Source organism: Prionailurus viverrinus, chromosome F1 (assembly GCF_022837055.1).
Source record: "Prionailurus viverrinus isolate Anna chromosome F1, UM_Priviv_1.0, whole genome shotgun sequence".
In the NCBI taxonomy this organism is placed as follows: Eukaryota; Metazoa; Chordata; class Mammalia; order Carnivora; family Felidae; genus Prionailurus; species Prionailurus viverrinus.
Genome location: NC_062577.1, coordinates 28,786,250 through 28,799,564, shown reverse-complemented (window position 1 = coordinate 28,799,564; position 13,315 = coordinate 28,786,250). Strand labels below are relative to the sequence as shown.

At 43.3% G+C, this 13,315-nt stretch overlaps 1 protein-coding gene across 4 annotated transcripts in view; it reads left to right on the top strand.

Annotated features, from left to right (window-relative positions):
* DTL (denticleless E3 ubiquitin protein ligase homolog) overlaps positions 1-13,315 on the top strand; it is a 77,518-nt gene that overhangs the window by 45,391 nt on the left and 18,812 nt on the right. For 3 of the 4 annotated variants that reach the window (XR_007148314.1, XR_007148313.1, XM_047841218.1), the window contains one exon: positions 3,063-3,335. The exons of the other annotated variant lie outside the window; for it this stretch is intronic. The gene's annotated coding sequence lies outside the window, so the exon portion shown is untranslated. Of the gene's footprint in view, positions 1-3,062; positions 3,336-13,315 lie in introns of those variants that run through there. 4 annotated transcript variants of the gene reach the window in all.

Below are 13,315 nucleotides of genomic sequence, written 5' to 3'. Positions count from 1 at the left end.
TTCTAGAATGGGGCATTCTTTTATTAGCTGGTGTCTGCACCTCTGCAAACAGATGATCCCACCATGCTCAGCCCCCTTCATGGGTTGGTGCCAAAATTATCAATTCAAATGAAGATGATAGGGCTACTTTTTTTTCCCTGTTATCAGCCTTTTAATCTTTCTTAATGTTTATTTTTGAGAGAGAGTGCAAGAGGGAGAGGAGCAGAGAGGGAGACACAGAATCCAAAGCAGGCTGCAGGCTCTGAGCTGTCAGTGCAGAGCCCAGTGGCGGGGCTTGAACTCATGAACCGCGAGATCATGACCTGAGCCAAAGTCAGCCACCCTGGGCGCCCCAGCCTACTCACTTTTAAAGTCATAGTGTAAAAGTACCGTAATTGTACAAATCAGCCCTTCCCCTAACAATATACTACCAGACAATATATGTTACTGAAACAACAAACTACAAATAAATTATCTGGCCTTGCTATGTTGACCTGTAGTTAGCAAATATTGTCATAACACATCATTCAATAATCATTCCAAACCACTCTTCCCCTTTTCAATTTCTTTTCTACCTTTTTTCTATAACCTACAGTGCACTCACAATATTCCAAGAATTATTTAATAAGAAGCATAGTATGGCTTATTAAGCATAACGGTGAAATAGTAATGATACAGGAACTGAAATAATTAAAACTAAAACCCAGTAAGGCATTGTTGCCTCTGTAATGGGTCGTTGTTTGGCCCACCAGTTGATGTCGAGTTGGAAATGCCGCTTCCTCAAAAGCCTTATTGAATTTAGATAACTTTATGTGGAAGTAAGAGACTCAGAGTCCAAAAATCACTGTCTTTACAAGGGTTGACTTAACAGACAAGTCGAAGCGAATGTTAATAACTTCAGGGTAGGGGTAAGGAGAGGATGGCAATGCTAAACATTTCTCAGCTCCCTAATGAGGCGATTAGGTATTGGCCTTGAAGTGTTGAACCTGTAATTAAGTTTCTGGCTTTGGAAAACTAGGTCCTAAAACCAAGAGATACAAGCAACAAAGTCTGGAATCCTATATGGAGAGTCTAGAGGATAAGGAAAATTAGAATGTGGTTTTTTGACGATTAGGAATGGTTTCTGTTGCAGCCAACTCTCTTGTACAACAAGTTTCACAAGAGGGTGCCATTTAGAGCAGCTTGTTAATTTGAGCTATCCTCTGGTGTCCTCTTGCCTTCCTGTTTACTTTGACAGTATTTCTAGTCCCATTCACTTTTTCCTTCTTCATGTTATGTTGCCCGCTGAACTCTGTTGAATAGTGCTTAAAGTCAGGGCTGTGTATTTGATTCCCAGATGGGCCAATTCACTTCACCCTGTCCTGTGGCCACAGGCGGCATCCCACTTGCCTACCCTAGCCAGCTGCTCCAGCAAGGAGTGAGAAAAGTGTTTAGGCTCAGTATAAACACTGGAGACAAACTCATAGAATATCTCCTCACTACCTCACTACATTTTGAAAGGCTGTCTTTCTCCTTAAAGACCAAGTTTATAAACCTCTTTTGACCAAATGTATATAGTTTCACGTAATACACACAATTGCCCTATAGGTAGGTATAATTTGTCATCCACATTTTGACAGATAAAGAAACTAACGTACAAAGAGGTTAAGTAATCAGCCCAAGGACACATAGCCAGCACTTTGTGGATTTGGTCTGACTCAAAGCCCACAGTCTTAATTCCCATACTATAATGCCTCACAGAAAGAAACTTGTCCCTGGCCCTCTATTAATCAAATACACGCTTTCTATTTTGCACACACTTAGAAGAACTCTCAAAATGTTCCAAATATATTTTCTCCTTGAGTAATAAATGAAAAAATGTTACTTCCTGGAGGGGAAACCATTCTTAACTACCAGAGGAGGGTGATGCGCCGCACTAGAAGCTAGCATCAGTACCGATAATGTGTGTTAATAGGAACCTAAGATTAACACGATTGAAGGTTGGAAAAAAGGAGCGAAGAATTCTGAACAAAATTCTTCAGAAAAGAAAAGTAGAGAAAGACTTGCTCACAAATGTAGGGGAGAGACTGAAGAATGGAGATGAGGATATACATACCCTCCGACCCAGCAATTTCACCCCTGTACTCTAGGGAAGCTCACATGCCCAGGGCACGAAAACGAAGATGGTCAGAGCGCATTGTTTACACTGGCCAAAGCCTGGAAACAACCCAGATAACCAGCCAGGGTAGAATGGGTAAACTTGGATACTCATGATAGAACACTATGTAACCATGAAATGAAAAAGAATAAACTAGCTACACACAGCAAGAATGAGTGTTAGAACGGTGAGCAGAAGAAACAAGCAAATGCATGTGATATGATTTTGTTCATGTCAAGTGTTAACAAAAAATGCAATACTGAACTAGTATGGAAGCGTACATACATGGGTGGTAAAAGGCAAAACAAGGATCATGATCACAATAAATCAAGACGGTGGATCCCTCTGGAAGGTTGTATACTTGGGAAGTAACGGGGACTTCCTAGGATGTGGCAAGGTTCTCTCTTCCTCAGCTTGGTGGTCACATGGGTGTTTGCTTTATAATTATGTCTTGCATTTATGTTATACACATATTTCTGGATGTTTTATGATTCATGTTTTTAAAGGCTTTTGAAAAGGAATGGAGATTAAATAGTTCTATAGAGAAGATTAGGCAAGATGTGGGGATAGAGAAATTCTAGATAGATTTGATAATAACAATTATTCAAATGGAATAAGCTACTAGGGAAGTCTGTGGGATCTTTTTAATACTCTGTAAGGAAAAAGGAGAATCCTTTGTTCCCTCAAAGCAGAAGGATGAACTGACTTGCATTCACTATATTCATTCAGTTTAAAAGAAAAGAACTGATCCTTTAGTAAACCATACAATTGCTCAGATATGGGGTTGGGATTTCCGTAATTGGGACTGAGCCAGAAGCTAGCAAGCAGGACGAGTTAGAAGAGAAGGTCCTGCAGCATTTGACCTTCTAAAAGTTTCACACTAAGTACATTTCTTTTTTTTTTTTTAATCCTTCTTCCCCACTCATATTTTCTTTCTCTTTCCAAGATTCGTCATCAAATCAAGGCAGAAATGGGCCATGGAAATCAAATTCTTACTTTCAAATGAAGAAACTGGCCTGGGGAAGTTAACCAGTTTGACTAAGGTCACAAAACTAGATAGTGGCAGAATCCGTTCTGGCACCCCACATTCTTTGTACCCTAATCTTCCTGATCTACTAGCCATTTCTCTACGTACCATTTTTAAGATCCAGTTTGAACCCTCCCTCCTTCCTGTAAGAGGTATTCACAGATTTTCCTAAATAAACCTTCCTTCCACTCAGCCTCATGCGTGGTGCCTTGTTTTAATGCCCTCAGTAGTGCTTATCACATTTGTCTCAGAATTACAGATTGTATCCTCCTAAATGTCAAATTGGTCTAATTCATTTCTGCATACCCAACGTTAGGCTCATTGGAGCCAATTATTAAATACTCAGGAATTTTGTGAGCTGGTCATTAAAATGTAGGTAGCTGGAAATCGGTCCTGGTGAGAGTCTGTGCACCATGGAGCAAACAAAAGCTGCAAATCAGGGCTTCACCCCCCGCCCCCCCCCCCCCCAGGGAACCAGGTTACCAGCATATCACTGTACGAATTCCACCACCACCAGCAGCCACCTCTAGACTTGCTGTGATGCAGAGCAGTCGCAAGGAGCACGAAGAAAGAAGGATCCACTACAAGTGAAGACCAAAAAGTAACAAGAATTCAAAAAGCATCAGTTCAGGAGCCCAAGGAAGAGACTGTTTTGAGAAATAGGTGATTCACTCTGCAGACAAGTCAGGAAGATGAGAGCTTGAATAAGGCCAGCACATCTTTGTCCTTCTCAAGAGCTTTTTCAGTAGCATAATAAGGATGAGATGTGGCTGGGAATGAAAAGATGGGGGTGGTTAGGAAATAGGCAGTAAATGTAGATGCCTTTTAAAAAAAATGGCAGTCTTCCTTATTAAGCAGCTATCTCTGAATACCTACTGTGTGTCAAGCCTTGCACTAAACAAAGATGACATACAGGCCCATCTTCAAGCTGCTCCCCGGTGCTTAGGGCAGACAAGAGAACATTGAACACGCTGTGATGAGGGCTCTGATGAAGACAGATGTGGGGCCTGTGGGAGCACATCAGACAGCCTGTGCATTCAGGGAAAGTTTCATACCAAAGCTGACCGAGCTGAGCCTTAGAGAAGAAACATTTTCTAGATGGTAAGTGAAGGAGGGACATTCCTCACAAAGGAAATAGTGGTCTGAGGGTGTGAGGAAGAGTGGCCTGTCTGAGGAACTCTTGAGTAGTTCCGTTTCCTGTTAGAGCTGGAGCAGAGGGAACATATAAAACACTAGCAGATGAGGCTGCAGAGGCCAGCAGGGCTCAGGGCATAGACACCCCTACCGTGCCGCCATACTGAGTTTGAACTTTATGTCAAAGGCCCTGGACAGCCACTGAATGGCTAAGCAGGGGATAAGCACAACCGTTTTTTTGTTTGTTTGTTTGTTTGTTTGTTTTTTTTAGAAAGATGATTCTGGTAGCAATGTGGAGGGTCCATTGGAAAGGCACCAGACGTCAGGCAGTTCACCCAGTCAGAAGGAGACTGGTAATCTAAGCGGTAAGGAGGGTGGGCCTGAAGTGAAGTAATCGGGGTGCATAACAAGGATATTGCCGATTTGAGAGATACTCCTGAAATGGCAAACTAGTGTTTTCATAAGTGGGTAAAAGAGGAATCATGAATCCCAGGATCCTGGCACTGGCAATGGGGTAACAGTGGTATCATTTGGGGAAGGGAGATACACAGGTGATAGGATTGTAAGATTGTTTTCCTTGGGGACACCTAATGGACAGCCATTGGAGATGCCCCATCGGTAATTGCATGTATACAGTTGGAGCTCTGGAGAGCTGTCTGGAGTGGAAAGGATTTTTGGTGTGAAAAGAATAGTTAGAAGGGGAGCTCACAGAGATCAGCCAGAAAGACAATGTGTAGCATGGTAGCTCTCAAACGAGCAAGTACCCCACCAGTTTTTGATTCAGGGTATCTGAGGTGGGACCTGAAAAATATGCATTTCTAACAAGTTCCCAGACTGTGCTGATGCTGCTGGTCTGGGAATCACACTTGGAGAATCGTCAGTATAAAGAAAAGCCAGCATTTGGGGGTGATTAAAGAAAGAAGTGACAGAAGTGAGTGAGGAGGAGTCATTTTAGGAAGAGATGGTCAGGATAACGTTTCAGGAAACAAAATTCAATAAAGTCAGGCAAGATGAAGAACAAATAACGTCAACTGCATTTGGCAATTTAGAGGATACTACTGGAGCCAGGTGGCAGTATCAGGGCGAAAGGGGGAGATGGTCATTGTAGTTTACTCTCCAAGGAGTCTGACTGAGAAAAGTGAGAAAGGATAGATGCTGGGGGGCAGGTCATGATCAGGAAGAGATCGGCTGATGGGAAAAATGGAGTAAACGTATAGCTAGGCAAAAGGAGGGTGTGGAAAAGAGAAGGAAAAGGAACAAATGCTTTGAGTGCCTAATCTGTGCCAGGCTCTACGCTAGGCTCTTTAATAAATACAACCCTTTAAGTGGATTATTATTATTTCCATTTTACAGAGAAAGAAACTAAACCTCTAAATTTAAATAATTCGCCCATAGAAGATAATGAGTAGTAAAGGAGGGATTTAAATCCCAGCCTCCAAAGCCAGTTCACATGGAAATGGCTGGAAATAACCATTATGAGAATTACAGTGTCTTCCCTCCCTAGAGAATGGAGACCAGGACACTGCAGCCCAGTTAAGCCCTTAGAATGACCCAGGGCTATGGTAAATGTTGTCTAGAGGGAAGCTATATGGGAGCTGATTCAATCAGAAATGAGGCAGGAGAAGATAGAATTCCCTGAGATTCTAGATATTCACTGGGACTTCTGTGGCGATGCCTTTGGTCTCTGATCTACATTGACCAAAAATAATAAAAAGTCAGAGTTGAAATGCACATATGTCCAATTAGGAGTGAACAAAAGTTGACTTAAAAGATTGCTGAACTGCAGCAGGAGCTCTGATGAAAGTCAACTGACTTTGTGCAGAGTTAATGATCATCTTATGATGAGACATGATATAATGTCTCACCCAGATTGCCTAATCTTGACTGCTACTTGCTAATTCTGTGACTTTCTGCAATTTACTTCATCTTTCTGAGCCCCCATTTGCTCACCAGGTGAGAGAAGTATTCACAGTATTGTCCTCGTTGTTATTGGGTAGGGGTTGAATGAGTCAGTATGTGTCAAGTGCCTAGACAAGTGCAAGACGTGTGCTAAGTTTTAACTTTTTATAACTTCCGGGGTGGCAAAATTCCTACCTTGAAGAGCACGCAATGGGGAAGAGAATCAGACACACATGCTCTTAATGGGATGGTTTGTCAAGGGCTCAGGTACACAGGAAGCTGGTCAGTTTCCAGCAGAGCTCAGCAATCTGGTAGCAGAGGCAAAGAAAGCTGAGCTGGGGATTAGCCAGGATGGGAAGGCAGCAGCAAGGAAGCACCCAGGGAAGAATAAAGAAAGGGATCCATGAGCACTCTGGGACAGCCAGTAGGTCCAGGCTGGATATGGAGGAAGTGGGAGATTCTGGGGAGGGTGGAGGAAGAAATACCTCGACAGGTAGAAAAAAAGTCGCTTAGGTTGTGGTCCAAGTAGGGCTGTGAGAATTTGAGATGACAGGGGCCATTCTGGTACCCATCTCCAAATCACGTTCATCACAGTGACTCATAGGTTGGGCAGAATTTAGTCGTGTAGTTTTTCAAAATGATGGTGAACCCAGGGTATCTGAAGGGTCCCCCTCACTTCACAGGGATGCAGTGGCCAAGAAAGCTGTGAGGCAGGCATTAAGCCACTGAGGAGGATAAGAGTGCAGGAAATCAGGATACGGTTGGATGGACAAGGTGGCCAGTAAGATGGGATGCTGTGCCCAAGAGGGATGGGGGAGCATGGTCTGGGGAAACAATGGGAACTTGGAGAATGCCAGGTTGTTCTCCTGACCTTGAAAACCAGGGGAGGGAGAGAAACTGCCCTCTCTGGAGAGGGCCAGAGGGCAAAGCAGGGCAGGTGTTCATTTAGGACAAGAAGGTGGAAAGAGTGTGTGTTGAAAAGGTGGGGAAGGTAAGAAAGTGTGTTCACCGGTTAACACGCTGTACCGTCCAGGGGAAAGGAGACACATGTTCAAAGGCCTAGAAACAGTTAAGTAAAGCCCCGTCCTGTGGTAGGATTACTGCCTGGCAGGAGGTGAGAGTCAGAGGCCAGGCCATGCAGCTCTGCTTGGGCCCACCACGCCAGGACAGGACCCTGCCAGAAGAAAGAACCGTGGCCTCCTGGGTCCGTGCACTCGGCCTATTTCTGTACATTCAGCCTGCTGAGTAATGGCTCCAAAGGCAGTGCCAGCATCTCACAGGGCGCAAGGGGAAAGTGAGAAGTAGGGCTTGGCACCTTATTTTGGGACCTGCTGTCACAGGCCCAGCCCTCCAGTTCTGTGTGCCTGACACTCAGCTACAGCTCTCACTGTGAGTCTGGATGACCAGCCCTGCAGGTCTGGCTGAGATGCCCAGGCAGCCCTCAAGAAAGAAGAGTTGTGCGGTTTCCCCAAAGAGAGAGAATTCTGAGAACTTACTCCCTGAAGGAGAATTGCCAGTCATTCCAATTGGTCAACCCACTAGGCTAGTGCCTCAGCTTGAAGACCCTCAGAAGTGAATCCTCAGAAGTGAATCTTCTCTCCCTGCTCACATGGTCTTCTAAATACCATAAAATGACAATGACCCTGCTCTAAACCTGAGGTATCAAGGTGTGTAGTTTGAGCCAGAGTGTTCTTTGAGCAAGATTCCAAAGGGGTGGGGGGGGGGGGGGGAGGCGGAATCCACCTGTCCTCTCCCAGCCAGTCCCCTGTGTGTCTCTGGTGATGTACATGTGTGACTGCCAGCTAGGGCTAGGGCTCAGTCTAATGTGGGGACAGTTACATATATACAGAGGTCAAACCTGTGATCCCATGAGCACAGGGCTCTAGCAACTTGCACTAACTGGCCCTGAAAGCCCTTGGGACAAGACTTTGGGTTAGTTGCTGCTGAACAGGTATGTCCAAAGACTCCCCTAGAGATACTTGTGGCTCCTTTATTGTAAATCTGGTTGCCTAAAACCCTCCAACCTCCCTTAGATCGATTCAAGGCCCCCAAGTCTGGACTCTAGGTGAATCCCCATTAGTATCGTGACTTCCTCTATACCTCCCCCTTTTCTTTAAAAAAAATTTTTTTTAAGTTTATTCATTTTTCAGAGACAAAGCGTGAGTGGAGGAGGGGCAGAGAGAGAGAGGGAGACACAGAATCCGAAACAGGCTTCAGGCTCTGAGCTGTCAGCACAGAGCCCAACGCAGAGTTCGAACTCACAACGGTGAGATCATGACCTGAGCCGAAGTCGGCCACTCAACCGACTGAGCCACCCAGGCGCCTCTATACCTCCCCCTTTTCTTAAAAAGTACACTTCTTGGGATTTCTTCTTATGAATTCAAGTTTCTTTTCTTATATTAAATACTCCTAAGAAATAAAGGACTTGGTATCCAACAGGTTTGAGTGGTTTGCAGTAAACTCAAGAACTCTGCAGCACAGCAGGGATTAGAGCCCAGTGGGGGCTCTGCCTCTTTCAGTTGACCCACCTCCTGCCTGCTTGCCTCTGGATTTGTGCCAATCTAAGAACCAAACCATGGATGGCCACAGGTATGGGCTCCTTCTCCATCACTGCCATCTGTCTGTGACAGGCTTGGACATCACTGTATCAGGTAGAGATTATCATACTAGGGGAACTTTTCTGACACAGACCTCTGACAACTGCTTTCTACTCTTTCTACAAGTTTGACTTCTTTTTTTTCTTTTTTTAGTTTTTAGATTCCACATGCAGTATTTGTCTTTATCTGCCTTCCCTTAGCAAAATGCCCTCAAGCCCTCAAGGTCCATCCATGCTGTAAGACGTCCTTTTTCCTTATGGCTGAGTATATCTTCTTTATTCATTCATCTATTGATGGACACTTGTTTCCATACCTTGACTATTGTGAATAATGCTACAATGAGCATAGTAGTGCAGATAATGCTTCAAGATCCTGTTTTCCTTTCTTTTGGAAAAATAATCAGCAGTGGGATTGTTGCATCAAATGGGAGTTCTATTTTTAAATTTTTTGAGGAGCCTCCATATTGTTTTCCATACTGACTACAACAATTTATATTCCCACCAACAGTGTCCAAGGGTTCCCTTGTCCCTACATCCTCTTCAGTACTTGTTATGTCTTGTCTTTTTGATGATAGTCTTTCTAACAGTAACCGGCATGAGGTGCTATCTTAATTGTGGTTTTGATTTGTATTTCTCTGATAGTTAGTGATGCTGAGTACTTTTTCATGTATTTATTGGCCATCTGTATATCTTTGGGGAAATGTCTATTCAGTTCCTCCGCCCATTTTTTAATTGAATTGTTTGGGCTGTTTTGTTTTGTTTTTGCTATTGAGTTGTGTGTGAGTTCTTTATATATTTTGTATATTACCCCTTATCAGATATATGATATACAAATATTTTCTCCTGTTCAGTAGGTTGCCTTTTCCTTTTGTTAATGGTTTCCTTTGCTCTTCAGAAGCTTCTTAGTTTGATGTAGTCTCACTTGTTTATTTTTGCTTTTGTTGTCTTTGCTTTTGGTATCAAATTAAAAACATCATTACCAGACCAATGTCAAAGAATTTACCCTCTATGCTTTCTTCTAGGAATCTTATGGTTTCAGGTCTCATGTTTAAGTCTCTCATCTATTTGAGTTGATGTTTGTATATGGTGTAAAATAGGAGTCTAGTTTCATTCTTTTGCATGTGGCTGCCTAGTTTTCCTAGCACTCTTTATTGAAGAGACTGTCCTCCCCATTATATATCCTTGGCTCCTTTGTTGAACTGTAATTGACCATATATGCATGGGTTTATCTCTGGACTCTCTATTCTATTCCCATTGATCTATGTGTCTGTTTTTATGCCAGTACCATAGTGTTTTTGATTACTATAGCTTTGTAATACAGTTTTAAATCAGGAAGTGTGATGCTTCCTGCTTTGTTCTTCTTTCACAACATTTCTTTGGCTCTTTGGGGTCTTCTGTGGTTCCCTGTAAATTCTAGGATTGTTCTATTTCTGTGAAAAATTCCATTGGAATTTTGATAGGGATTGCATTGAATCTGTAGATTGCCTTGGGTAGTCCAGACATTTTAACATTAATTCTTCTAATCCATGAATATGAAATATCTGTCCATTTATTTATTTCTTTGATATCTTTCATCACTTATAGTTTTTTTTTTTTTTTTTTTTTTTTTTTTTAATTTTTTTTTCAACGTTTATTTATTTTTGGGACAGAGAGAGACAGAGCATGAACGGGGGAGGGGCAGAGAGAGAGAGGGAGACACAGAATCGGAAACAGGCTCCAGGCTCTGAGCCATCAGCCCAGAGCCCGACGCGGGGCTCGAACTCACGGACCGCGAGATCGTGACCTGGCTGAAGTCGGACACTTAACCGACTGCGCCACCCAGGCGCCCCTCATCACTTATAGTTTACAGCATATGGATTATTCACCTCCTTGGTTAAATTTATTCTTAGGTATTTTATTCTTTTGATGTAATTGTAAATGGAGTGATTTTCTTAATTTCCTTCTGATCATTATTAGTGCATAGAAACATAACTGATTTTTGTAAATTGATCTTTATTGAATTTGTTTATTAGTTCTTACAGTTGTTTAGTGGAGTCTTGGGGGGGGTCTGTATATAATATCATGTCATCTGCAAATAGAGACAGTTTTACTTCTTTCATACTGATGCAGGTGTCTTATTTCTTTTCTTGCCTAATTGCTCTGGCTAGGACTTCTAACACTGTGTTAAATTACAGTACTGAGAGTGAGCATCCTTGTCTTGTTCCTAATCTTAATGGAAAAGCTTTCTGCTTTTTACTGTTGAGTATATTAGCTATGTGCTTGTCATATATGGCCTTTCTTATGTTGAGGTACATTCTCTCTATACCCTGTTATTGAAATTTCACGTAATCTTTACAACAACATAGCAAGGGGGTACTTTTATCAGCCCCCTCTTAAAGGTCAGAAAACTAACCTCACAGTTTACAAAGGTTGAATAACTTCCCCAAAGTTTGCAAATGGCAAAACCAGAACTGAACCCAGCAGTCTGACCCCCACAAAGCCCCTTGTGAGAGCTGAAGTAGCAGAAGGCCATGGGGAAGCAAGCTGTAACTGTGGCTCCTCCAGCCTGCAGCTTGCCCAGAGAGAGCCATCCTGTGGTGTCTGTATTATTCATTTGGCCATGGATAATACTGCATGTTATACTATACTTTCCTGTGTGTGTGGCTTAGTATTTTTAAAAATACATTGTGAGCTCCTTGAGATAGGGATCATGTTCCACTATAGCACTGCACAAACGCCAAGCAAATAGTTCAATAAATACACTGTATTTATCCACTGAGGCTCAAAATTACCTGAGGAGAGAGACATGCAACAAGAAAATCAGAACTACATCTTAAAGATCTTCTAGGCTTAGAGTTTCAGTTTGTAGTTGAGGAAACTGAGGCCTAAAAAGTGCAGTCAGAGCCATGGAGGTTCAACACTTTCTTCAGAGTGGAGCCATCCTAAATTATTCTCTCTCTCCTCTGACCCCCTCCTCTGGAACCAGTGCTGGGATTCTGTGTATATCATCCAATGTCTGTTAAGACCTCAGGATCCAGTTCCCATAAAACAATTAAAATCTGGTATCATTCCAGTTCAGTCAGATTTATACCCAGACTATACCAGACTTACAATCAGACGAAGCCTTAGAAATCATCCCGTTCAACTGTCAGGTTGTAGATGAAGTAACAGGCCCAGAGATGGCAAGTGATATGTGAGTCCTTGTCAGCTGGCCAGTACCTTATCATTTAAATGAGGTTCATCTGTCTAGAGGGAGCAAAGACACATAGGAAACACACATTGGCCTTTTTCTAGTTGGAGCATGTATGTCGGGGGAAGGGAGGGGCGGGAGTGTGACTGTCTTCCCAAGGCCAGCTTGTTCCCAAAGCCAGTCTGCCTGGGAAACATTGTCTACAATTCAGCAGAACCAATAATGGCTCACCCTGTGTGTACCCTTTCGCCTCTCTCCTCTATGCAGTAGAAGTTACAGCTGAGTCCTGTGCAGGAGCTGGAACCTGATTCTTCCACTCCTTCCATCCCACCAGCCCTTCCCTTCCCAGCGCCAACTCTGGCCCAGCGACCAGGTTAGGAATGTCACACATGCACAAATTATAACTTGGCTTCCATGTTTTCTCCTCCTTGGGTTAAAAGCTTAGAGCTGAAGAAAATCAGTATCTCCATTCTATTTTGCTTTCCACAGAAGCCAAGGGCCAGAGGAAAGAGAAGCCCCGTTGCTTCTGACAGGCAGTACTGGCAACAGAGTATTGAGTGAGTAGGGTATTAAAGAAGGCTGTTTGTCCTCTCACTGGAGCTTGACAGTGACCTTCCTCAGGGAGTCAAGCCCTGTCCCTCCCATGCACTCACAAGCACAGTATGGATCAAGAAGCAGCACTTATAAAAAGACCTTTCTGAAAACTGAAAGGGATTGTTCCTGACAAGCCTACAGAAACAGCAAAGAGCATATATGGAAGGCTGAGCTCTACATGGGGGAATCTGTCAGGCTAACAAAAGACCCGCTCTCCCAGGGACAGGAAATTTGGAAGGTGGACTTTAGGGATACTCATTTAGTGGGGACAGAGGAACCTTCTTCCCATTTGCCTCTGGCTATGCTTCCACAGAAGAGCTGGGCAACAGCCACCTAGGCTCACAAGCAGGTGGGAGAAATTTTCATCTCCTGTATGGCCAAATCCCAACAACAGGTGAACCTTTCTATCTGCTTCCTTCTTGCCTGCACCAAGAAACCAAATACTACTGAAGAAAGTCTGACTGCCAGAGAGATGGGTTCCACTACAATTCAGGATCGCCACCCCCAAATGGGACAAAGCGTGATTGAAAGTTTACTACTTGTCTCTGGTCAGCTCACACTCCTTCTATCCACAACTGTTTCAAACCTTCCCCACTCCCCTGACCCTTCTGACGCCCTCTACACAAATCCTCATTGTTGAGTCCTTCCTTTGTATTGCCAAATGTTTAAAGCTACCCACACGTTTACCCTTCCTTCATGCTTCCTTTTACAATTGAAAAGTGTTTCTTCCTACTAACTAACCAAGAAGAGTTCCACCACTTGTGTTTTATAGCCCATCCT